A 27,566-nucleotide genomic window follows, 5' to 3' on the forward strand; every position below is an offset into this window, starting at 1 on the left:
GTGGGCACCGTCTCCCCTGCGTACTCTTCCTTCCTGCAGTCCGGCCAACAGCAGGAAGCACCTGGCACACAGGCTCCCCTGAGGCAATCACAACGCTGCAATGCAGCGTTGTGATTGGTCTGAGCACTGTGGATCGGCGCTCAGACTCGAACAGGAAGCCTGTGCATGTTCCTCACCAGGCTGTGTAATGCAGCCTGGTAGGAACATGCAAAGTGTGCATGAACTGTTTGGTCAGCCCTAGTTCATGCGCACTGTGGGAGTGCAAACCACTCCTCCCCTGCTCTGGCCAGTCCTGCCCCACAATGCACAAAGGCTGCATGCAATAGGAGCAAGCATTGGCATAGACAATAGACCTCACCTTTGGGGCGTTATAAGTCTTTAGACAGAGCTATTGGCTTTGTTAAAGTTTTTAATATGTGTTGTAGAGCATTGTGAATGTTGTGCATCATGTTGAAAATGTATAAGTTGTGATAAAAAAGTGTTGTAACTATTTCTGTCACCTTACATCTAACCGAAAAAATATTATATGCAACTGAAGTATTGTACTAAAAGCCCAAAATTTATACAAAACATGTGTTCTAGTTTATTTGTTTATGCAATGCTGTACATTTTTCTTTGCTTGTTGTAATTAATTTTTGTTACAGTTTTTATTTTTAGGTGTCCAGCGCCTTGGTGCTTCTGTCAGGGCGGTTTATAATCCAGCTTATGGCGGTGGGGTCTGTCCCTCGGCCGGGGTGGAGGGGATGTGCCTTGTAAGAAAATCTGCAAGGTCCAGTGAGTTCAAAAATGCTAACCTGAGCATCTGTGTGTGAAATTTGTTTATTAAACAGAAAACGAGAGAACCACGTGGGTGTGATGGAGGGGGCACGTGCAGTGGGGTGAAGGAAACACGCACCACAGCTGTGCACTGTGCAGTGGAGTGAAAGGAAGCACGCACCATAGTTGTGCAGTGTGCAATAAGGTGAAAGGAAGCACGCACCACAGCTGTGCACTGGGGTGAAAGGAGGCACACACCACATATCTGCACTGTGCAGTGTTGTGAAAGGAAGCTTGCGCCACTACTCTGCAGTGGGGTGAAAGGAAGCACTCGCCACAGCTGTGTACTGTGCAATGGGGAAAGGAAGCACGTATCACAGATGTGCACTGCGCAGATATGTCAAAGGTAGCACGCACCACAGCTGCGCAGAGATGTCAAAGGAAGCACGCACCACCGTGATCAAAAAACACGAATGTTAAAATGTGCGGTGTAGGAGAGTAGGATCTGCTTACTATGGTTATCCCCCACTTTTTGCTGGTGTTTTACTGTTTTGAAACTTTAATCTGGCTGGGGCCCTGCTATTCAGAACCCCAGCCTAGCTGCTTCCTCTCTAAATTGATTGCATGTACTTTAGATACACTCCAGATTGGTTACTGGGTTACTCTTGTGAGTCCCTAGTATATGGTACCATAGGTACTAAGGGCATAGATACCCCAGAGGCCTACCAGGGGCTGCAGCATGTATTATGCCACCCCTGGGAAGCCTTCCAAAATGGCAACACAGGTCTGCTACTGCAGCCTGGGTAAGGTGGTGCATGCACCCCTTACTAAGATATAGGTTACCTATATCTACCTTTAAATCACTGACACATATAAACCTATAAGTCACTACTATGGCAGGCCTTATCACTCCTGAAGGCAGAGTGCTTGGTTTTGTGTGAGAGGGTGACCAAGCATGAGCTGAGCCCCTGTGCAGCTTTCGGAATCTATTCTCTGAGGCTGTTCTGGGATGCAGCCAGACCATATACTCTTACGTACATTATAACCTCGCGGTAAATGCTAACTTTGGAATGGCTGCATGGAAACATGTCGTGTTTGGTGTCAAATACTTAGGAATCCTACCCCCACCCCCACCAATCCTAGCAGCAGGGGTAGAATTCCACCCTTCTAGAGGGAGAAGGCATGTACACACTTACTTAACTGGTAATAGTTTAAAAGAGCCCTGGCAGCACAAAATGAATGCCACAGCCACAGATCTGACCTCTTGCTGCTGGACGAAACTCCGGCAGGGGAGGCCTAGACAATAGGTTTCCTGTCACAGGGAGGTGTAACCACCTCACAGACAGGCTTTAGTGTATTGGGGCTGGGGGCTCATTTGGTGTCCCTGTGCATACCCCAGTTCAAACCGGTTGCAGGGGCACTCAGCCCCTGCTCTGGCACCCCCTCACTGGGTCCTCCCATAGGTGCGACCCTAGAGTAAGTCCAACCCCTAAACTTAATATAAGTATAGGAACCCAGTCCTTAGGACTTTAGATTACACCTGGATGAAACTCTGCAACATATATCCTGGAACTTCGACATTCTATTTCCACTAGAAGATGGAATAATCTCCCTTGGGGTCAAGGAGTGACTCCCCTGTTCAAACATGCACCAAAGAAGAATCTTGCCGGTCTGCATTTCCAAGGCTCCCACCAGATCCCAATGGATTTGCGACTCAGGACACAGACTTTCAGTCTTCTCAAAGACCGACACGAGATCCCAGCAAAGCTGAGAGCTGCAGCCCTCACAAGAGATGTAGAACCGGAACTCCTGGACACCGTGCACGTTTGCAAAGTGCATCAAATTTCCGAGCTTTCCCGAAGTTGTGCATTGGGCTACTTGTAGTCCAAGCCCCAAGCACCATTTGCACTGAAGATTGTGGGCCTACACTCCACAAGTGTTCCGTGGGCTCCCTTCTAGCATTTCAGCTTGAGGCTCCTTCGCGATCCCTTGTCTGTCGACTGGTGGGTCCCCACAAAGGTAACTCTTCTGTTCCTTGGGCTTTCCTGGTTGTTCCAGATGTGCCCTGACTCCCTTCCAAAGGGTGAGTCCCTCAGACTTTGCTGGTCTGCACCGAAGCCAATCTTTGCTTTCTACGTGGGTTGCTGTTGCCAAAGCTTGTTGGGTCCAATCCGGAAACCAACAACGCAGCACTCGACATCCTTTGTCGGACAGCTCGAATCCAGCTCCAGGATGTGGTCGACACCTCCTGGTCCCCGTGGCTGAAGAGTCAAGCTTCACCTTCTTCACCTGAAATCACCCTAAATTGGTTGGCATCTTCTCATCGCCTTGTTCTGTCCACTCTGCTTTCAGGTTCTTCAGATCTTCAATCAACCCTTAGATCCACCCAGACACTTTCGACTTTGTGGCCAGCAGCACTTTGCAGCAGTTCGCCATTGAAAACGACAACGAAACCCGACACCAAAAGACACCTATGCACCTGTCTTCCCTGGGTGAGGTAACTCGAGAACTCCGGTGCTCCCATGGGTATTGACTCAATAACTGCCTAGTTCTAAAGGGGTTTGCCCAAGTCCTCTTCTAAGTGCCCTTAATCTGTAATTTTCCAACCGCGACTTTCCTCATAGAAGTTAATGGTGATTCGTGGCTGTGTTTAGGCACTGCACGCATCCCCTGTGGGTCCCCTGTGTCACTACCTTGGGTGGTTCCTGGTGGCCCCAGTGGTTCTAAAGGCTCCATACCTTGTATCTATGTCAGTTGCCGTTCTTATACCACTTTCTTAGTATATGGTTTGGTACGCCCCTAGGGCTAATCATATATTGTGCTAATTTACTGTGTGTTAAATAAGTTTACTGAATGTACTTTTGCCTATAGCCTCATAAAGAGACTAGAGGGATGTGTTTAGAATAAATACATATATTTTATATATATATACCTGGTGTGGTTCTCCTTTCATTTGGTCATTCATGACATTATAGACTGGTAAAACAAGCTGCTTTACATTCCTTCAAAACTTAGCCTGAAGGCTGCTCTCCACAGCTACCACTAGGATAGCTTTCTATTTAGGTTGTCTTTAAACCTACCATCAATAAGGGTCGTTTATACTGGTGCAAGGTGCCCACTAGAATAGTGGGCAGCATATGCCAGGCCAACTTCTTACATGTGGTCCATTCTTAAGCGGTGTACCGTGCAATGGGGGAAAGGAAGCACGCACCACAGCTGTGCAGAGGTGTGAAAGGAAGCGTGCACCAAGGTGCCGAAAAAACGTGAATGTTAAAAGGTGCTGTCAATTTTTAAGCTGTGTACTGTGAAATGGGGAAAGGAAGCACGCACCACAGCTGTGCACTGTGCAGAGATGTGAAAGGTAGCATGCACCACAGTTGCGCAGGTGTGAAAGGAAGCGCGCACCACAGTGCTGAAAAACGTGAATGTTAAACGGTATGGTCAATTTCTAAGCTGTGTAATGTGCAATGGGGGAAGGAAGCATAAACCACAGCTGTACACCGTGCAGAGATGTGAAAGGTAGCACGCACCACAGCTAAGCACAGGCATTATTTAGCAGCCAGTGCCAGCAAGCACAAACAAAAAGCAAGTGCTAATAATTAAGTGCCCATGTGATCAACGAAAGACACAGGGTCAAAGTAAGCCCCCAGCAAGGGCCTGCGTTAGGCCCCTGGAACGAGCAAGCACCAAACACAATGTGGGGAAAGGAAACACGCACCACAGCTGTGCACTATGCAGAGATGTCAAAGGTAGCACACACCACAGCTGCGCAGAGGTGTGAAAGGAAGCGCGTACCACAGTGATGAAAAAACGCTAACGTAAAAAGATGTGGTCAATTTTTAAGATGGTACAGAAAAAGAGGTGACTATAGAGGCCAACTACAGAGTACAGCAAATGTCTTGACAATAACATACTAATACAAAGATAACGGTGCTCAAAGAGATTGCTGACATAGATGAAATGGGAGTGCTGGAAAAAGAAGCGTGCACTCTTGTGGTGGTGGGGTCTATCCCTTGGCCGGGATGGAGGGGATGCGCCTTGTTGGTGTCTTATTGTCATGAATGCGAGTGCTGGAAAAGAAGCACGCACTCTTGTGGCGGTGAGGTCTGTCCCTTGGCTGGGGTGGAGGGCACGCACCTTGTAAGGAAAGCTGCAATGTGCTGAAATGAAACATGATCCACAACAGATCACACGCTGCATGCCGCTGCTCGCTCCCAACAGCTAAACGCTGTGGGAGTAAACATTTTCAGAAAAGGTGGAACATGCACCACCTGTGGCCAATTGCGTGCTTTCATTTTTGAAAGCCACACGCAAAGGCCAATAGCATGAGTGGAAAATCGAACACCATACGCACTAGTTTGCAGAAAGTCTCAAGTGCTTCCAAGAGGCCTTCTCCTAGCGCAGCGACCTAAAAATAGAGTGACAATAACCTTTGTTATTGTCATTTTAGTTTTTCCTTTTTGTGCAGTGAGGCAACACTCCTCCGTCTTATCGGAGGAGCCGCCACTGCATGCAGTGCAGCTACTGTAATTTTATAGACTCCTATTACGGAAGTGGTGGTGAGTGTGGGCATGGTGAACCCTCCTTGGCCCCTTTTGCTTTAGCAGCTACAATAGGGAAGACAGACAAAAGCTCATAATTGAGGTAAGGAGGAAAGACGGATTGATAGAAAAATGAAAGAAAGATTGAAGTTTGAAATTAAGGACAGTTAAACAACGGGTGATAAGAAGCATGAATGGAGGAGAAGGAAGATACATGTGAATAGATGAGTGAGTGGATGCATGGCTGGTGAATAGCATACATGGGTGTGTGAGTGGATGAATTGAATTGCCAATGGACTGATGGAACGTTGAAATATTGAATGAGCATTGAAAGACTGAATGGATGATAGAATGTAATAGCAAAACGGTGGATTTTAGCGGATGGATGAATGAATAGAATGACAGGAAGAATGAAATGGTGAAAGATGGAATAGTGGATGAAAGAATGTATGAATGACAATCTAAAGGTGAAATGGTGGATATCAGCGGGTGGAGAGAAGGGTGAAAGGATGAATGTATAGATGCTTGGTTGAAAGAGACAAAGGAGCTCTTCCAGGGAGGGTTGGCTCACATGCTTAAAGGTCCTGAAACCTTCGAACCAACTTAGTCATTAACTTCAGGTCCACCTTGAGGAAAAACAAAAAAAGGACAGAAGCCAATGCAAACGGGAGAGCGGAGGGACGAGAATCAACAAAGAATCCGAAAGTCCAGATGTAGGATAGGTTTCCAAAGATGCGGGCAGAGTTTGGCATCCCACAAAGGCAAACTGCTGAAATCAAAAGGGATTTCACATAACTTGGAAAAGTTAGTAGACATGCACCAAGGTACTGCAGGTAGAACAAAGGAGAGAGAGTTTCCTGATTGCCACCTTTGAAAAGTATGTCATCTTATGTCCATTTAAAATATGTTTAGAACAGAAAGTAGTTGTTTTAATCTACATGTGAGTGTGTGAAGCTTTGACCGTTCAAAGGGTGGTGTAGTGGGCAAAAGAACGATGGATTTAACCCAGATCTTTTGACTGGGGAAAAATGTTTTGCATTGTCAGCATTCCCACCATCATTTGTTTGCTGTAACACTTTTCACCCTAAGTGGGATGGGCATGCCCAGACATGGGTCCCTTGCTCACTGTGCCACTGGATTAAAGCTAGCCTGGCTGAAGAAGGGTGACATACCCTGAAACTGGTCCCAGGATACTTATTTCCAGTCCAGAGAGGACCTGGCCTGGCAGATCGGTCTGGACTGTTCCCATGGGCCACAGGGTCAAGACTGATATGAATATGGCTGGGTCCAAACTGGGGTGGCGTAGTGAGCAAAAGAACAATGCATTTAACCCAGATCTTTTGACTGGGGAGAATGTTTGCATTGTCAGCATTCCTTCCATCATTTGTTTGCTTTAACACTCAAGATATCAACATCCTCTCCTTTGCTGATGACACACAACTGATTCTCTCCTTCACAAACAAGATGCCCTATACCCGGATCAAGTTCAATGTCTGCATGACTGACATTGCCCACTGGATGAAGACTTAGAACCAGATTTTTCAAGGGCTTGCGTTGCCCTTGCGTCACGCAAGGTGATTCAAGAGCAATACAAGTCCTTAAGTGACATCTAATATGTCACTCAGAGAAGGTGTTGGAGTGTGGGTATTCCCACAAATCCACTCATGTTTTTTGCACATTCCCGTATTTACTAATAGTTGTAAACCTCAAAATGCATCAAAATTGTACTCCTTTCCGGGGGGAAGCGTAACAAGAAGAAATGTCTTTATTTTTCCTTGTTTTCTCCTCTTTCTATGTGTGCTGCAGCTCACATAAAAAGATGAAAAGCCTAAGAGGATCGTTTCTGTAGAGAAAAGTGCCCCTTCCTTCACAAAAACAATCCTGACTGTCACACAGGAACCCTGCATCATGGTTCAAGGCTACCTGCATTGGAACGTGGCCACAAGTGCTCAAGCACAAGCGGAGAGCAGTAATGCACCATATTTGAGTAAATATTGCAGTTTCCTGCCCTTTCCATTTGACGCAGTGTAGCAACTTGTCTTGCTGCATTTTGTTGCACTACTTATTAGTAAATCTGCCTGCAACTGTCTAAAGCTAAACACCAACAAGACGAAAATGGTGATCTTCAGGAAGAACACATCATCGTTGGACTCCACCTGGTAGCTAACAGAGCTAGGACAGACACCCACTTCTACCACCCACACCAAGAACCTCAGGATCACCATCAGCAAACGTGACATGACTGCCCAAATCAATGCCTTCACCACCTCATGCTTCCACACCTTGAAGATGCTGAGAAAGATTTTCAAATGGGTCCCAATCAGCACCCGAAAATCGCCATACACGCCCCGGTCACAAGCAAGCTGGACTATGGAAACGCCATTTATGCTGGGATCAACAAACTCACCATAAGACTGCATACCATTCAGAACTCGGCAGCCAAAATCACTCTCAACCTTCCATGCCGCACCCACCTCACACCACAACTGAAGGAGCTCCACCGGTTCTCCATTCACAAACTAGCACAATTCAAACTCATCTACACTTTCAAGACACTACATAACAATGGGCAAGCATAACTCGACAATCGCATCTGCTTTCACAAACCTTACAAATACCTCCAATCGTCCAAACTCCTACCTGCACAAATCACACGCATATGGAAAACCAGATCTAGCTGTCGAGTCTTCTCCTACATTGCTAATAATGTATGGTACGGCCTGCCATTACGCACAAGTCCCCTCCTCACTTCTTGAATTGCGCAAGAAGCTGAAGACCTGACTTTTCGAGTAGTCCCTCAAGACCCTAAGTGTGCCTAGACACACATCTGCTTAGCACCTGAATACCCTCCAGGGTGAAAATGTGCACTACAAAACTGCATAACATAGCATAACATATAATAACTTAATAGCATTTTTTTTTTATTATTGTGTACTATTATTTTTATTTGTTTTTGAGAGTATTGGGTTTTTAAGTTAGTAAGAGGGAGGTGTTTAAAAAAATATAATTTTAATTGGTGAATACTTTTTAATACGATTTTTTTTAGAGTGCTAGGGCCATATGTATCATAGTTCAGTTTTGCGATTCCTAAATAGCGATTTTTAAGGAATCGCTATTTAGGAATCGCAAAATGGTATGTATGAAGAAAATTGCTTTTTTTTTGTGTTGAAATTTTTTATTAAAATATTGGCGATTCCTTAAGCTTCTTTAATTGCGAATTCGCATTTTGCAAATTTGCAATTAAGGAATGATTTCCAATGCATTCCTATGGGCCAGGAGGCCCATAGGAATGATTTCCAATTAATTCTCAAAATGCGAATTCGCAATTTGCTAATCGCAATTTGAGAATTATTGCAAGGGTGCAGGGGTGTCTCAAGGACACCCTGCTGCACCCCTGTAAATTACATGTGTGTGCATATGGCGCACATACATACCCAATGGGCATGTCTGTGCGTCATATGCCACCCTCACAAATGCACAATTGAGAATATTTACAATAAATCGCAAATTACCACCAACTACAAGTTGGTGGTAATTTGCGATTTCTAAACCTCAAATCGCAATTCTTAAAAGCTTCATACATAGCATTTAAGGAATCGCAAAATTGCGATTCCTTAAATGCTATGGCAAATTAAGGAATCACAAGTATTTGCGATTCCTTAAGATGCAAATGTTTCATACATTTCAAATCATGCAAAATAGCCTTTTGCGATTCGCAAAGGCTGAAATTCAGCGAATTACGGCCTTTGCGATTCCCAAAAGGCTTGATACATATGGCCCCTAATGTTGTAATCTTTATTTTAAATTTATCTCATATATGCCTTTTTTAACCATTCTTTTTCCCTTTATCTCTGACATTTTATCTTTTTCATCCTCCTTTTTTCTCACTTTTCTTCCATTCTGTCTCTTGCTCTGGGTCAAAGTCTGATAATGCAAATCTTTACCGGATCCCAAAAATTACTTCCGGTGCAGACCACCCACAACCGAAGCCACTTCTTGGGTGCTGTTTTTAGGAACCAGGAACCATGCCACTTGGCTCTGAATATTAAAGGTCCCACTACCATTCCTCTCCTGACTCTTTTTCGCTCCCATCATGCATTTCCCCGTGCACACCCACTGTATTTCTCTTGCCCTCTCACTTCTCAATTTTAATTAGTTCTTGGCAATTGCAGCGTTATATTTTTAACCTGTTTTCTACACAAGTAACATTCTCCCACGGAAATCGATTGCCAGCTACAAAGCTCATTAAAAGTTTTCTCAGAAGCATGTTTTTGCAAAGTGCTTTGTTGGGAAAGGTACATTTTTTTCAGAATGCGAGGATGAAGAACCCTTTGCAGCCACTTGTATGTATTATGTTCATGAACGCCTCTGAATAGTCCCCACATCCGAGCCGCTGTTCCCACAATGCAGTGCAAGTATTGTGGACAATTAGGATTCCTGCTGAAATAATTACCTGTGCTCGCCAGGGAGAACTGGGTTTTTGTTTCACGTGTTCAAGCACAGGCTGGCACTCAAAGGACGGTGGCTTTCCATCCTATTTATCTCCGAAAATAGACACAGAACATTGCTTTTTGCAGCCTGGGTAATGAATATTTGTTTAGCCAATTTTCACCTTATTCAGTTTGGCTTTGGCTTAAAACACTTGGATCGATTTTTATTAATCATATTTTGTCACATGGGCAAACATTAATGTTTTCTTTTGTTCAGAAGACTTTTCTTTGAGAGCTCAAAGAGGTCTGTGTTGGCTCTATGGACGACGTGGGGGTAGGAGTGAGGGTTAACCACCCTCTTCTGCAGAAATGCCCTTTGGGGAAGATTTGTGAACGCAGCTCACCTGTAGAAATTCGAAACAGCTCTCCTGAGGTGCTGCTGCCTTCGAATGGATGTGTAGTTCTGAAAGCTCAGACCCAACATGTATTGAAGGTCAGTAATACCAACCAGGATATCAAGGCATTGGAATGAGAGAAGGCTTACCAGGTGTTTTTGCAAGGCCTGAGGAAAAACCTTTGGTCACGTGTACGATAGAAACGTTTTGGGCCAGATGTATGAAGGTTTTTCTAGCTTGCAAACAATGCGATTTAGGGCCCACCAATAGGGGGGGGGGGGAGCACTGACCACAGAATGGTGTGATAAAGGCTGCTTTATTGGAATCAGGTGCACCCTGCAATTCCCCACCTTGGCCTGTGCCGAACAAAACTATACCTCACTTAATAAACAAATGCCTGACAGCCCCCCACCCCCACCCCTAAACTGGATCCCCAACATTGCAACATCATACAACATCCCATCTGTAACATACTCCCCTATCTATGAACTGTTAATGACCTCAGTGTCCCCCACCACCCACCGGAACAGCCCAGGCCTCCTGCAAATACCCCCCTTTTTAAATAGGAGAAGCGCCAGTCGAAAGCCGCTTAGCGACTTTCGACCCCACCATAGGACTCCAGCCCCCTTGGATACCTGCGCACCCCTAAAGCCACATCCAGCGCCTCCTTCAACTAATTGATGTACAACTCCATCCCATACCTAGAGAGGTGAACCCCATCCTCCCTAAAAAAGTGCACTGCCCCGTACCTACGCTCAGGATGCTCCATCCTACCTATCCCTTCCCTAGCACAGAAATCCCTCATCTCCCTGTTGATCTTCCGCCTCATCCTATCAATGGCCCCTGGGCGCTCTGCTCCCCTCCAAAACCGCTTGGGGATAAACTCTGACCAGATCACGTGACAGCCTGCCCATTGCCTCCTTATCTCCAACAGGTCCCTCTTCATCTGTTTTACCAGCGCTAAGCCCTTACACTGCACCAGGTCATTTTCGCCCAAATGGATCACCACCACATCCGGGCACACACCCCCCCAACTACATTATTCAGCAAAGGCATCAACTCATGCCAACACATGCCCCCCTTTCCCTGCCAATGACATCGAAACAATCTGTCATCCAATTCCAAGTTGAGTTTCCGATGTCTGTCCCACTCAGCCGTCTCTGCCCGCTTGACAAAGGTGTGTCCCACAATGTAAATTTCCAAAACTGCCGCCTCCGGCCCCACCACAGCACCTGCAAAGATACACATGTAAGAGGGCGAACAGAAAACTCAAAGCACCCCTTCTACCCCCCGCATCCTGACGTATGTCCGGTAGCAATCCGACTTCCACCTCCCCAACCGTTTGATCTCTTCCTTGCCCCACCCCTGCCGAGCCGCTTCCGTCGCCGCCCGATCCAAAAGGAATGTGTCCCAAAAGCCTTCGGGTCCTCACCCATATACCGCAGAGCGTGCCGCAGAACCCACAAAGCCTGAGCCGCTGTCACCCTGCCGCCTTCTCGTCGACCAAAGACCTCCTCATCCAACGAACACCGACCCGCCGCCAACTGCCGGCCCCACGCCGCGGGACACACCCCCTCCTGTCCCTCCAGGCCCAGCACCACCCATGTCTCCACTCCCCGTTGATCCGTCTTGGAGCCTCGCAAGCGCACCGCCACCTCCCGGGCCCGGATCTCCACATCCTCCCACAGGATCCCCGCCCCGCTTTTGGAACCACCAATTCCGACACCCGGAACGCTCCAAAGAACAGCCAGGACATTAGGGTGGAAAACAAAACTGTCTCACTCCCATCCCTGCACACCGAGGGCAACGCACTAAGCAGCCCCCCAAGTAATGCCATCCTGATCGGCCGATGCTAACTCACCCTCGCACCTCTCTCCCTCGCCCACCCTTCCAGCAATCGAGCCCCCAACTCCCCGCCGACGGAGAGTACCCCCACCACAGCTTCCCCATGAACGCCACTGCCGACAACTTGCCCGCAATCGTCACCCGCAACAGACCTTTCTCTATCAACGTCAACATGAACCGTACCACCTGCTCCTCCCGCTGCCCCCGGTCCCCATGCCTTATCTCACCAGACCATCAAAATTCCTCCCAGGCCTGCACGTACGCCTTCCAAGTGGACGCGGCTACCGACACCCTTACCAGCTGTACGACCCGGCATCTCCCACTGACCAGAGCCCCCTCGGGACCGGCGTCTTGGCCTTTCTTCGCCACCGAGGCTAGCCCATGGAACCTCCGCCACTGTGAACGAGACAAAGCATCCGCAATGTCATTGTCCACCCCCGGGACGTGGCGAGCATGAAACAAAATGTCATTCTCCAGGCAGTGCAGCACAAACACTCTCATCAACTTCAACACCTGCGGATCCCGATCCGACTGCCTGTTCACCACCTGCACGACGGACATGTTGTCCACTCGGAACAAGACCCTCTTGTGCACCAGCTCGGCCGCCCACACCATGACCGCCGCCACCAACGAGAACAATTCCAAGAAAGTGATGCTACGACCCCCCCGCCTGCCACTTCGACAGCCACTGCTCGGCGCACCATCTACTGGCCCAGTACAGCCCGAAACCTCCAACACCCACCGCATCAGATTACAGCGTGACGTCCCACTCCTAGTCTTCCGACTGCGCCATGGGCACGCCATTGAGACGTCCCAGAAACGGCCACCACATGCGTAAGTCCTCCTTCATCCCTGCCGATATACACACATGGTGATGAGGAAGGGTCAAACCTGACAATGCTAAACCCAACCTCCGGCAGAAAGTCCGGCCCGCTCGCACTACGCGACACGCAAAGTTAAGATGCCCCAACAGGACCTAAACCTCCCGCACCGTCACTTTCCGTTTCGCCAGCATGCCGCCCACCAAGGCCAACATTGCCGACCTCTTGTCCTTCGGCAGGCGTGCTTCCATTGCCACTGAGTCGAGCTCTATACCGAGAAAAGACAAAACCGTACTGGGACCATGCGTCTTCTCTGATGCCAGGGGAACCCCAAATTCCCCCATCATCTCAGTCAAACTGTCCAGCTGCTGCTGGCAGTCCGTCGAACCGGGCCACCCCACCAGGAAGAAGTCATCCAGGTAGTGCGTCACTGTCTCAGAGCTTGTGCGCCTGGAAAAATCCCACTGCAGAAAGGAACTGAAACGCTCGAACATCCCGCATGAGATAGAGCACCCCATAGGCAGCGCCTTGTCCACAAAAATGCCACAGTCAAACTGAATCCCCAGCAACTGGTGATCCTCCGGGTGCACCAGGAGTAAGCAGAATGCCGACCTAATGTCACACTTCGCCATCAGAGCGCCCTGCCCAGCCTCCGCCACGAGCCTCCGCACCACATCAACCGACGAGTAAGACACTGACGCTAGTCAGCCAAGATGAAATCGTTCACCGACTCCCCTTCCGGCCATGACAGGTGCTGTATCAGCCGGAATTGCCCCGGCTCCTTTTTGGGCACCACCGCGATCGGGGAGATGATCAAACCTTGCAGCGGAGGCTCCTCAAAGGGGCCCACCATCCGGCCCTCCCTGACCTCCTTACACAGCTTCTCCTGCACAATTCCTTTATGTGCATTCACTGACTTCTGATTGTCCGCCCAGCGCGCAATCCACGGGCCCTCATAGCCCAACCGAAATGCCTCCCGAAAACCTTGACGCAAAACTGCTGCATCATCCGCCCGTGGATACACCGCCAGCCATGGTTCCATCTGCTCCAGTCTAACCAGAGTATGAGCCTTTTCCCAGGGCTCCGGCCCCCCGACCTCCGACCTGCCCCCCACTCTGTGTCCCCCCGCTCTGCGCTCCTCCCGGCGCAGGCTGCTGCCCCGGTGGGTTCTGACCCCCCAGCAGCGCACCACGGGGAGACGCCGCCCACATTTTGAGCACTCGCTCCTAAAACGGCACACTTGCCAACCGCACACCCCTTTATTGAAATCCCAGCAAGCCCCGACCGTGTTCTGGCTGGCTGACTCACTCTGCCCCACCCACCGACGGGTGGGGCGGGCCAAAAAGGGGGTCGGCACAAGCGGCAAACCGATGGCCGTATAGATGTTGCGCCCAAACTTGGTCCCGCCCATCGTCTGCTGGTATAGGTCAGAATCAAGCTCCCCCATTTTGCGTCCGGGTCGGCCGCCATGCGCGCCCAGAACTCCTCATCATAGTGGGACGAGGCGTACCCACCGTATGTCACCTGCGCCCTCTGCACCACGTCCATGTACTTAAACAGCGCCATGGACCGATCCGGAAACTTTTCGCAATATACGCTAGCGTATATTAGGAAGGCCGCCGACCAATTGTCAGTCGTCAGGGGAATTTTCGGACGCCTCACCAACTCCTGTTCCTCCTCCTTAGACCCCTCCTTGGAAGTCAGCTCCTTGTGCAACAGCTTCAAAATGTCTATGTACTCCCCCTTCAATTTCTTCTCCTTTGTAGCCAGCGACAGGTGCGCCCCCAGCGGCTTTGTCACCCCCATGTATGGGAGCTTGCGCACCGGTACCACACAACTCTGCTTCCCACCACTCGCGGACTCCCCTGCCTTCGCGCCGGTGCCGCCGTCTCTCCTCCAATGCCTGACCCGACGCCACCCGCTGTTGCCCCGCCTTCCGTGCCCACTCCCGTGTCTTTTACGTAGCGGCCTTTCACCAGCCGCCCCCAATCGTCACCCCAGTGTCCGTCCCCACCGACACCTGCGCACAGCGCCGCTTGCCCGCACCTCTCCCCACTCCGTTTCCAACCTCGCCTGGCATCAAGGTCGGCGTCCACGCTGGATCCTGCCGCCTAACCAGTGGAGCTGAGGGGGCCGTCACTCTGGGCGCGTCCTGCCGTGACCGTACCTGCAACACACTGTCAACAAGGTTACTCAGTCCCCCCTCCCCCTCCCGTATCTCCCCCTCCTCCCCAGACTCCCCCGCACCAACATCCCGGAACTCCCGGCTGCCCCCTAGGGGCTCCAGCTGGCTCAACCCCGCCTTCTCCCTGCACGCCCGCATCAAATCCACCAAATCCACACTCTCTCTCCGCCCCTCCGCTGCACTCGCACCAAACGCTGGAGTAGTTTTGTCCACAAGCACCCCCCTACCCCCGGCGGCCGTCGCGACCCTTTGGGGGGGGCTGGCGGGGATGTATCCCGCCTCCATCGGCTGGTGTCCCCTGGCATGTCCCGCGTTGGAGCGCGACCGCCCGTACAAGGCAGAGCCGGCCCATCCCCTCGGTAGAGCGGATCCGCATGCTACTCACCCGAGCGCCTCGCCAACAGTTTCTGCCAAGGAACTGGAAAAATGCGCACAAATACAATTGACTAAACACATTACTCAGTTTGATCTCCTCAACTCTCATCAATCAGGCTTCCGAGCAAATCACAGTACTGAAACTGCTATGACTCACATAATTGACGATGCCCTTCAAATCCTAGATCATAACGATACCTGCCTTCTCATCCTCCTTGATCTCTCCTCCGCATTTGACACCGTCAAACATGAGAATTTACTCAAACTATTAAACACAAGAATGGGCCTATCTGGAACTGTGCTCAAATGGTTCACGTCCTTTCTGCATAACAGGTCGCAGAAATTCAAGAGCAACAACTTGATGTCCGCGCCAAGACCTGTATCGCTAGGCGTACCACAAGGATCCTCCCTATCCCCAACTTTGTTCAACCTAGTTATGGAACCTCTCACCACCTTGCTACAAGAATCCAATGTGCACTTCCACATGTATGCTGATGACACCCAACTTTATCTCAAACTACAATCACCCAAAGACATCACGCTCTTGAACTCAACGATCAGAAGCACCCAATCCTGGCTGGCCGCTAATCATCTCAAACTCAATGCCCTTAAAACAGAGTTCCTTCTGATCTCACCTCCTGCGAAGATCACTACCGCACAAATGTGGCTTAAACACCTAACGGCACTCAATGTTCAACCCACCATCGTGGACTCAGCAAAATCTTTGGGCATAACACTTGACACCAATCTCAGCATGCAGGAACACATCAACAAAGCAACTAAGGGAGCGAACTACCAAATCAACACCCTTAGGAAACTTAAACCCTTCCTTCCAGCCAAAGACTTCCAAACTGCGGTACAATCACTAGTCATACCTCGAATAGAATACGGCAGCACCGCCCTCTGCGGTCTCCCCCTAGCTACTACGGCACCCATAAGAGCCTCTTTAAACGCCGCAGCGAGACTTATCACTGGATCAAAAAAACACTCACACATTTCCCCTGACTTCAAATCCCTGAACTGGCTGCCTTTTGAAGCCAGAATACACCTGAAAATCGCTTGTTTGACGCACAAGGTTGTCCACCTGAGCTCACCTAGATACCTCGCTCAGAAGCTGACGATTTCTGGAGGCTCCAGAAACACTAGAGGCACAAACAATCTTTTGCTAAAGCCTAAAAGATTCCGCAAGGAAAAAACCTATAAACGCTCTTTCTCAGGAATGGCCCCCAGGATTTGGAACTCACTCCCCCCTGAAACCAGGCTCATCCCCTCTACCATACTTTTCAAGAAAGAAGTAAAAGCGATCCTCATGGCTAAATACACTTGAACCACTACTGGGGATCAACTTCAAAGACTCGATACTGATCTGTACTACTTGTTCGAACCCTTTGCATTTTTGTATGACTTTGAAATTGACTTACTTGATTGTTTATGATATCACTACACTGTACTTTTAACACTATTGATGTATCTGTGTATATATGCTCCCCTCCTCTGTAAAGCGCTCTGATATCTGCGAAGATCTTGTTCGCGCTATATAAAACTTTCAAAATAAATAAATAAATACAATAAAGAAGGTGGAGTCCAGCATGCCGGGGTAAAAAGGCCCCTCATCCCCTCCCCCGCGCTGCCCCTGCCCCAACCCTGCTGTGCGCCCGACCCAACCCCGCAGAGTGTCCTCCTCGCAATGCCGGGTGCCCGGGCCCCTGCCCACTCCCTCCACCCCCACCCCTCCCCCCATTCCAACCACTGTGGACCCACCAGTCCCCCTTCACCAAAAGTGGGGCCCCTGCCCCCACCAGCCTCACGCCCCACCCCCTCCGGCCGCCCCTCCCCCTTATCCCCCTGGCCCTGTGGCACCCCTGTATCCCTCCCCAGGCCACCACTTACCCCCGCAGCCATGCCCTCTCCCCTGCCCCCAGGTCACCCACTATGCCCCCTTCAGCAGCCCCAATATCCAAGTCCTGTCCCACTGGGCCCCCCCCATACGCCCCTCCCCTCCCTCAGCCCCATCCACAAACAACAACGGCGGGCGAGTCTTCCTCCCCTTGCTCCCCCCAGCCCCTCCCCGCGTGCCCCATCGCTTCGCTGCGTCCCTTCGCTGCGTCCCTTCCTAACAGCAAGGTCGCACTATAAGTATAGTGTTTTTGCGATGGAGAGTGCGGTCACAAAACATTTGCAGTTACCGGTAATCATTCGCAAACGGAAAGGGGTCCCCAAGGTACTTCTTCCCCTTTGTGAATGTGGGCACCAACATTTTTTAAGAGCAGGCCCTACTCTTAAAAAAAGAAAAGGAAACTTTACATTTTTCTTTTTTAAGTGCATCCCATTTTCCTTTAAGGAAAACGGCCTGCATTTCAAAATAAAACGCTGCTTTATTTAAACAGCAGTCACAGACATGGTGGTCTGCTGACCCCAGCAGGCCACCATACCTGTGAGTGCCAGCCAGTTCCTCATGAATAATAATGAGGCAGATCCCTTGCGACTCACTGGGAATCGCAAACAGTGTAAAACACACTGTTGTACATAGATGTTTGCGATTTCCAAATAGCAAATCGCAAAAATTCGCTATTAGGAAATCGTAAATGGAAGTCTATGCACATCTGGCCCTTTGTGAGTTCTCAATTGTGACATTTTGCGACTTGCAATTAGGAACTCACAAAATGCAATGTACAACAGTGTCTCAGACGCTGTTTGCAATTCCCAATGGGTTTACAATTGGCCTGCTTCATCAATATTCATTAGGGAGTTTGCAATTTGCAACTTATTGACAATGGCCTGTAATTACAGGGATGGTGGCCTGCTGGAGTCAGCAGACCACCATGTCAGTGATTGCTTTTCAAATTAAGCATTTTTTTTAATGGTGTCTGTTATCCTTGAAGGAAAACTGGATGTATTTCAAAAATAAAATTGAAAAGCTACCTTTTCATGTTTTAAGAGTAGGCAGTGGTGCGTGGGACCACTGTCTGCTCTTAGAAAATGTTGGTGCCCACATTCAAGGAGAAAGGGTCCATTTGCGAATGGGTTACCACCTCCTTCACTGAGTCAGTAAAATATTAATGTTTTGCCACCGGAATACGGTGGTAAAACATTCCTACATGCCCCTGGGACTTGCTATTAGAAAGGGATGCACTTGAAACGCCCCTTTCTAATAACGACTTGCAAACCCTATTTTGCGATTCAGAAATATGTTACTGACTTGCAAAATAGGGTTAGTGTATACAAAACGAATCTTTAGCGTTCCCAAATGGTCAGCCGCGGCCCGTGGAGGGAGTTCCATGGGGCAGAGAGGCGGGCGGGGGAGGGGCAGGTTGGGGGGTTGCTAAAAACCGGAATATGGATAATTGGTGGTAAGTAAACAATTTAATAAATGAAACAAATTTCGTAGCGCACCCAGCATAGAAAAATGCGATGCAGGGCGAGCTGCGAAATTCGTTTTATTTATTAAATTGTTTACTTACCTCCAATTATCCATATTCCGTTTTTTAGCAACCCCTAACCTGCCCCTCCCCCACCCCGCCTCTCTGTCCCATGGAATTCCCTCCACCGGCCGCGGCTGCAAATGGCCTTATTCTCTGTTTGCAACCACTCAAAAGTGTCGTACTTGTGGCCCTTAATGCAGTATCATCTAAATGCTTCTCGTGTATTTGCCCGGTGCAGGAAGTATAAAAAATCAACAATGTCTGCAGAGCTTCCTCTTTAATAAGAAAGACAACAATCTTGCTTTCAATAAAAATTCAGTAAATGCATTTGGTTGCAGAACAGTGGGAGCAGGAAGTGTGGCATCATGTCCCCTCTGCTCCTTCTTGTGATTGCCCTGTATTAGGAAAGTAGTTGCTGACGTCATTTGCTTCTTTTCCTTGCTCTACTGCTCAGCATCTGACTAAGATTGTTCGCTGCCACCTCTTTGATACAAAGCTTGATTGAGTAACTGCTAGTCTTGCACCTTGTAATTAAGCACTTTATTAACATTGATCATTCCCCCTCCTTAGCTGCTAAGTTCTTGACCAATATCGAGTATCTGGTACAGGATTGGTTTTAGATAATAGGAAAATAACACTCTAGGGTTTTATCACTTATAAACTAGGTCACAATCTGAAATCTGGTACGGTGCAGTGAGGTAGGGAAAAACCACCAGATCCCCAAGTTTGTGGTCGAGGCCACCCAGCTATACTTACAGGTCCTCTGCACACGCTAAACAATACAAATACAAGTTCATGAACAAATCACAGTTTGTCTCTCATGTGTATCTCAAGGTGATTTATTTACCTCCTTCTGTGAGTGAAGTCCGTTCTGCACTTAATTCTGTTTCTTAGCCACCACGTGTTACATGGGATTACCCAACGACTTCTTCAGGGCTATGATCTGTATCTTGAGATTTCTTGATTTTGGTGATATTTCCAACCCGAAAGGGGTCTTTGTATATTAGAAAAATTCTCATAGATGTCATCACTTATTGTGATAGGTCCTGTTTGTTTCTTGTGGATAGTGTAAATGGTATTACAACTGCTGCTCCGTCCGGCAAGCTCTGTGAGTCGAGTTAGAATCTCCCTTCACCTGCGTGTACACAGGGTCCTGTCGTTGAGTTCTCACAATATTGAGTATCTGCCTTCCATTTTAGGGCCAGATGTAGGTATCCAAATACCGGTCGGTTACGGCCAAAAATACCGATTTTCGGCTGTTACCGACCGGTATTTGGATACTGAGATGTAGGGAATGAAAAAATACAGATTCGGTAATTTTACCCAAATCGGAAATTGTACAGAATTGGTAATTTTACCGATTAGGTAAATTTACAGATTCAGTAAATTTACTGAATCTGTATTTTGTAATGTAGGTAGCACTGTAAACAGTGCTACAGGGCTTTAAGGATTCGTTATTTACCAAATAACAAATTCCTATGTAAATGCAAATATGTGCATTTACACCTGTGCCATGTGGCACACAAGCACTAAACAGGGGTGCAACAGGGTGTCAAAGTGCCACCCTGCCACCCTTGACTTTTTCTAAATTTACCGAAACGGTAATTACCGATTCGGTAATTGACATTCATTCCTATGGGCCTCCAGGCCCATAGGAATCAATGGCAAATACTGAATCTGTAAATACCGATTCGGTAAACACCGAATCTTACCGATTTGGTATTGTTTACCGAATTTTTATCTACATTGCAATTACAGATTCTAAAATACAGAATCGGTAAAATTCGGTATTTTAGAATCGGTAATTTGCAATTACCTACATCTAGCCCATAGTTCCTTAGTGCCACATATACGACCATTTCATTTTGCGATTAGCAAATTGCTATTTTTAGCGACTCACAATTTGCAAGTCACAAAATGATATGTACTAATGTGTCTCAGACACATTTAGTGATTCTCAATGGGGTCGCAAATTACCTACATCATTAATATTCATGAGGTAGGTCGCAATTTGCAACCCATTGGAAATTGCCTGTATTCACAGGCATGGTGGCCTGTTGGGGTTAGCAGACCACCATGTCTGTGATTCCTTTTTAAATAAAGCATTTTTGTTTTCGTAAATGCAGTCTGTTTTCCTTTAAAGGAAAATGGGATACATTTAAAAAAGAAAAATGAAAAGTTCCCTTTTAATTTTTGAGGAGTTGGCAGTGGTCTGAACGTTTTCGCTGCCATTCACAAAGGGGAAAGGGTCCCTTGGGGACACCTTCCCCTTTGTGACTGGCTTCCCACCTACTTGAAGTAGGCAGTAAACTGCAATTGCTTTGGAACCGCATTCAGGTTGCAAAACAATCATACATCCCACTGTGATTCGCTATTAGGGAAGGACGCCCTTGGAACGCCCCTTCCTAATAGTGACTTGCAAACCCTATTTCGCCTGTCGGAAATAGGTTACCGACGTGCAAAATAGGGTTTGTACATGAAAAAAGTAATTGTAGCAGTCGTAAATCTCCAAAATCTCCATTTGCAACTGCTAAAAACTGTCGCACATGTACCACTAACAGCCTTCAACTAAACCTGTAGGAGACTAGCAGCTCATTTTAATGCGTTTACAACCGTTTCTCATGCCAACTCTTAAACTATTTGCCTTGACTTGTACCAATGATACTCTCTTTATTCCTTTTAGGCCCTAATTAACTCCTTTGGGTTCTCGGCAGCACATTTCAACTTCTCTATGATGTATTCTTAATCCCTGTTTTACATTGTTTGTTTAAAATTTGTGCTAATGAGATACATCTTTGTAAAGGTTTTAACTAACTGTACAATAAACTACTACTGCTATAAATAGGTAGAAATAGGCTTTTTTCAGAGTTGAGGTAAATTATTTGTTGAAAGAGAAGAGGCAAATTATCTTGGGTGATGGATTCGCAATGTGGAATTATGTGAGACATGCTGCTGGAGCCAGTAGTGGCTTCTACTGAACAGGGTTGGTTAGGCAGGGGGTGTAAGCGGAGGGGGGGAATAAAACATAAATAAAAGCACTTACCTGAATACTGCCGGCCGCCACCTCTCCTCCATCCTCTTCACCGCAGCAGAAAGCACACAGCCTCCCAGAATCTCCTAGCCAATCACGACGATGCCTTACAGCAGCATTGTGATTGGTCTGAGTGCAGTGGTTCGGCGCTCATAGAGAGAATGGGAGGCTGTGTATGTTCTCCACCCAGGCTGTACAATACAGCCTGTGGAGAACATGCAAGTGGGCATGACGGTTTAGACTGCCCGAGACGGCTGGCGAAACCGTCATGTAATGTAAAGGTAAATTGATACTTGTATAGCGCATACTCACCGCAAGGGTCTCAAGGCGCTTGTACGAATACCGCTGTGGAACCCATCCTGGCTTTCCCTGTGAGGCGTCCACTCCTGGGCACCCCCAAGGTGGAGGCCAAGCATCCTTAGCATTGTGGGGGTCGTTGTGGAGATTAAGCAAGCTATTGCCCAGAGTTGCAGAGTGGGACTCCATGATTGGAATAGGCACCGAGGAGAGAATTATCAGGTCCGTGGAATTTTGAATCAGGGTCTGCCACTCCAACCTTTGAGCCACACTTCTCCACCGCTGATTGTAGGATGTTTTGATTTTGGAAGAGGTGAGGATGCCATTTTCGTAGGATAACAAGTCCAGGTAGGGGATTATGTTTGCATGATGACAGAGCAAAATTTGTGGAAGGAGTGGATCATGGAGGTAGATCAAGGATGGATAGAATGGACTGTTCATCAGTGATCTTTGTCTAATTAAATTATCATTGATTCCTGTTGATTTCTCAATAGAGTGTGAATAGGAGAAGTTATTAATGCACATCTTCTTTGAACAGAACCATCTCCTGTTGCTACCCCAAGAGATGGTCAGGATCTAGTGGTCAGGTTGGCCTTTGAAAGGGTTTTCTTGAGGTTATATGCACAGTTGCATTCGTGATGTTAGGTTGGAGATAGTGTGTTTTTTCCAGAGCAATTCAGATGACCAAATGGTTCTCTTGATAATGTTTGGCTACTGAGGTTGCCTTGTGCCTGACAGATATTTTTAGAGGTCGAGTCACTTGTGTCACAAAATCAAGGATATACAGAATGAAATCAGTATGCACAGATTGAACGCAGAGGAGTTTGGTTCTTCGTGATAATTATTTTCCATGATTAAACACACCATAAGGCTCAGTTGCAAAGAAATTTGCCACACCCTGTATCCAATATGTGGTAGACAATGTGGGCAGATGCAGGAATGTGATCGTGTTATGTGAGTAAGGAATCAAAAAGTAGTATTAGCATAGTAGTTCCGAAATGACCTGAAGCCCAGAAAGATGTCTGGTGCAGACAAAGTGTTGATTCACATAAACCAAACCGGCCTCTTTGGACACCTTTCTGGTTTTAAGTGTTTAAGGATTAGCTATACTTATGTAAATATCTCTACTCTAGCATGCTACAGTTAGGTTCTTATGCAATCCTTGCTAGCTACTCTAGATTATCTTTTCTGTATACATAATTCCCTAAAATGGTGCTTTACACAATTCTTACTTTGTAACAAGATGATAAGAGTCCAGCACAAACTGTCTTTTATGTAGGTATCAGCCCTATAGAGTAGGCCGTTAACCGATAACCTATCATTTTATTACATGTTCATTTGGGGAAGGGGAAACTGCATCTTTTGCCTTCTAGACTTCAGTGCATTCAATGCAACTTGTTGGATTTAGCAGCTGCACTGCGTAGCATTAATAGATCTTCATCGGTCTCTTATTGCATTCATGTGTTTGCATAGTTATCAGCTCATTTACTTACTCGTTCTTGAAAATCCCTACAGGACCCCTTGAGTGCACAGGGGTCTTCATTATGAGTGGCCTGTTACTTCCTACCAGAATTTATCAAGGGCTTGAGGTTCTGAGCAGGAGTCCCGGCACTGCCGAAAGCACAGCTAAAAGGTGGAGCAGGAAACCGAGGGACCTACTGTATAGGCAGTGTGGCTGGCCACCATTTTGAATTAAAGTCCAGCGCAGTCTCCTTGCTGGCCTGGACCAAACAATACTGGTTTATTCGGGTGAGGGGAGTAGCCAGGATCCTTTGTGAGAGACGTAAGATGAGAATTCACTCCTGCTTCTGCACACAAGCCTTGTCTGGCTTAGCAACACATCACAGGTGCCTACGACACACATGTGGGTCTTCTACAAGCACAGCCAAGGGGCAGTCGCCTCACTATGGAATAAGCATGCAATCCTAATTTGAGAACTATGAACATGGAGTATATGGGCTAGGTGGAACTCACTCATAGAACAACCACTACTGGGTCTTGGACACAATGCAGTTAGGTTGTGGTTGCTTGGGGACACGGGTAACACTAATAGGGATTCTAAGAATAGTGGAATTCTCAAACTTTACAAACTTTATGTCGCTCTTCCATTGGGAGCCTAGCTTCTATGCCCCAGCTGGGCCCAGCAAGTGACTAGAAACTTTGGCATGCTAGTCAATATGGAGTGCCTGAGGAGCTGGGCAATATTCCAGAAGGAGGGTGCTGGCCCCTGTTGACCCATAAGAAATAGTGGCAAGCCGTCTCCTGAAAATGACGGATGCTTCCCACCAATACTATGGCCTCTGGCAGGGGCTACTGCTACCAAAACATCAAGAGCATGCTAAGCACCCGGTGGGGCCAAAGAAATAAAAGTAAGAGTGCCCAGTAAGCTACCCTGTCATCACCAGCTTGAGAGGGGATGAGGATTCACTAATTACCATGTCTCAATATTATCTTCAGAATTTCCTAAAGGAAATTAAAGAGGAATTGGCAAGATTAAAGGTGACCTGAAGGACTACTTGCTTGAAATGGATGTGAGTTAACAACATGAAATAGAACTTAGATGAGAGTTCGGAGGCACTACATCAGATTGAAAATGGCATGGTACGCTTGAAAATGGCATGGTACGCTTGGAAAACGAATACACAAACATCTTGCTGAAGCAGGAGAGCCTTGAGAACTGGTCTAGGCACAACAACGAGATTGAAAAGACCACAAAAGCTCCCCTGTTACAAGTGGGGAAGCTACAGAGGTTAGATCCAGAGCAAGGCATTCCGCCTAGCGAACAAGAATATATTTGATCAGCACACGTTATGAGGCAATCTTGACTGCTCCCAGAGTGGATCCTGGGGGTTTTATTGATAGGGGAGGCCTTGAAGAACACAGAACACAGATCAAGACAACCAGTGAGTTTCAGATAGACAAAATGACAGCTAAAGGGAATAGGAGGGTGTGTTTAATGGGGAGTGGGAATTTGGTCTAAGTTGTTCTGGCATATATTTTTCACAGGGAGATTCTATGACTATTTAGCTCAGGAAGGGAATATTAAATGGGAGAGGCATATCTGTCTCATTTCAGGCTTGTGGCAGAATGTCTTTTGAGTATATTCACTATCGATGCAGCATAAAAGCTGTTCAGCCCGTACACGTCATACAACCTGAACTTCTACTATGAAAACTCTAATGTGCACACGTCTAGAAAAAAAACGACACTGAAACTGAGAAAAGTTGATGTACCAGCACCATACAAGTGTGCCTGGATAGGCAGAAAAAAAAGATTAATTAAATAATGATTTTAATAAGTTTCTTTAAAAAATCGTTATGAAAAATTATGAAATTTAGAAATTTAGCATTAGAACGTTAGAAAATGATACAATAGGTTCGTGAAATGTGTTATATGACGGAAACTTTCAGTTTAAATGCTTAACATTATAAAACTCTTATATCTATAGAAACAATTTTATTTTAATGATTTTTATAAATAATTTATATGTAGATGCTTTTTGAGATTGTGGTAGTAGGCCTTAATTGAAGTTGAACATTTTTGTGTAATAATCACAGACAACTTTATAAGTATTTTCATATATGATATGTTCAAGTTGATCCAGCGGAAGCTGTATACATTTTTATAATCATTCACTTTATCCCTAATTCATTATTATCAGTAACTTTATTATAACCAAGAGGTTTTGGGCCAATATAAACTCAATAACCACTTACATATATCAGGTCCTATTTGGGACTTGATAATAAGAGACAGATGCTATTTCCCTAATGAGGACCTATAATGAAGAAAAAGCTTGCCCAGCAGCCGCGGCCCGTGGAGGGAGTTCGGTGGGGCAGGGAGGTGGTGCGGGGGAGGGGCAGGGTGGACAGTGGTAAACAACGGAATATGGATAATTGCAGGTAAGTAAACAATTTAAAAAATAAAACGAATTTCGTAGCGCACGCTACATCGCATTTGGCGGGATCTCTGGACCATTCTCCTTTACCTTAACAAATAAAACTTTTAGCCTGTTTGGTACAATTGTCCCTTATAAAATCTAACAAAATCATGTTTAATTTATTTTAGGCAGGCATGTGTTTGCTCAAAACAGTCCTTTGTAAGTGATCAAAAATATATTGAAAAAAAGCGTAATACATCTTGTGCAAAACATACACTTTTAAGAGCTTTTCTTACAAGTTGTTCATGTCAACCTCTATGCTGATGCCAAATTTTGTTGCTGTAACAAAAAATAGTTATTTAAAAGGAAAACACAAAAAAATCATACACACTTCATTCTGCTGTCTTGCTTTCAGCTATCCATCAAGCTGGGGATAAGCCACTGCAAGTTGCAGGCCATTAGTGTGGTTAGTGTGCGGCACACACGCTTCAAATGTTGGAAGGATTTTCTCAGCTGGACTTCTGCTTACTTATTGGTCCATCGTCATAGTTCCTTCCATCACCTGCGGCAGTGGATGCTGCCCCACTTGTAGACTCCCTAGGTCTTCACCTTCATGCCAATGGCCTTCCAAATCACCTTCGTGTGATGGAAAAAAAATGTGAGTTTTTGTTTTGATGCAACACAATTTTGAGAAATCAATCACAAGCAATTTTAAAATTTAAAACAGCATAGCTTTTTTTATTGTTTTTTAAAATAAAAATTGTAGTAACCTGTTGAGCAGCCATTTCTCTTGTTATGCCCTTGTTTTACTAATCCAGGTCAGTGACATCATCTAAGGGGAGTTATTTGTCGGATTATAACATTTTCTTTGTATATATAGAGGTATATAAAGATGTGTATATATATGTATATACAGATGTCTGTGTGTGTATATATATATATACAAACAAGCAGTTCTGAGCGCCTGGAGCGCCGTAGTAACTTCTTTTAATTGTACTTGCCTGCCCCTGTGCTGGAACGTCTTGTGGCATCCCAGCGGGACCGTGCAAAGCACAATGTGGGTCTCTCTTGCGGCACAGGCTTGCCGCTAAAATCCATCTCTGAGTTGCCTGACAGTAAAGAGGACCCGCACAGGCAAGTTCCGTAGTGTTGCTTCAATTTATTAAAAGAAGGCGTTCTCAGCGTCATATTGCCATCGCTCTCATAAAATTCCATAGTCCCGACGCGTTTCGTGTCTCACCACTTCATCTGGGGGCTTGTGGATCGGCGGTTAGTGAAACAGGCAGTGTCCCAGCATACATATGGTATCCATACTCCGCCCACTGGGCGTGGCGATCACTTTGGCCTTCTGGAACCTGTAGTGCTTGAGTGTTTCCTCATGTGAGTCGCCTGAAATTCACCTCGGTATTTCTTCAAACATGAAACCCCAGTGGGTTAGCGCAAGCAGTTCTGAGCGCCTGGAGCGCCGTAGTAACTTCTTTTAATTGCACTTGCCTGCCCCTGTGCTGGAACGTCTTGTGGCATCCCAGCGGGACCGTGCAAAGCACAATGTGGGTCTCTCTTGAGGCACAGGCTTGCCGCTAAAATC

General features: G+C 46.9%; 1 long non-coding RNA gene across 1 annotated transcript in view; it reads left to right on the plus strand.

Annotated features, from left to right (window-relative positions):
- Window positions 1-26,629, plus strand: part of LOC147710584 (uncharacterized) — a 49,702-nt gene extending 23,073 nt beyond the window's left edge. Inside the window, exon 3 of the long non-coding RNA XR_015295638.1 lies at window positions 26,394-26,629. This is a non-coding gene — a long non-coding RNA (uncharacterized LOC147710584). The remainder of the gene's footprint in view (window positions 1-26,393) is intronic.
- Window positions 26,630-27,566: the final 937 nt, after the last annotated feature.

Source organism: Lissotriton vulgaris, chromosome 5, assembly GCF_964263255.1.
Source record: "Lissotriton vulgaris chromosome 5, aLisVul1.2, whole genome shotgun sequence".
NCBI classification, from domain to species: domain Eukaryota; kingdom Metazoa; phylum Chordata; class Amphibia; order Caudata; family Salamandridae; genus Lissotriton; species Lissotriton vulgaris.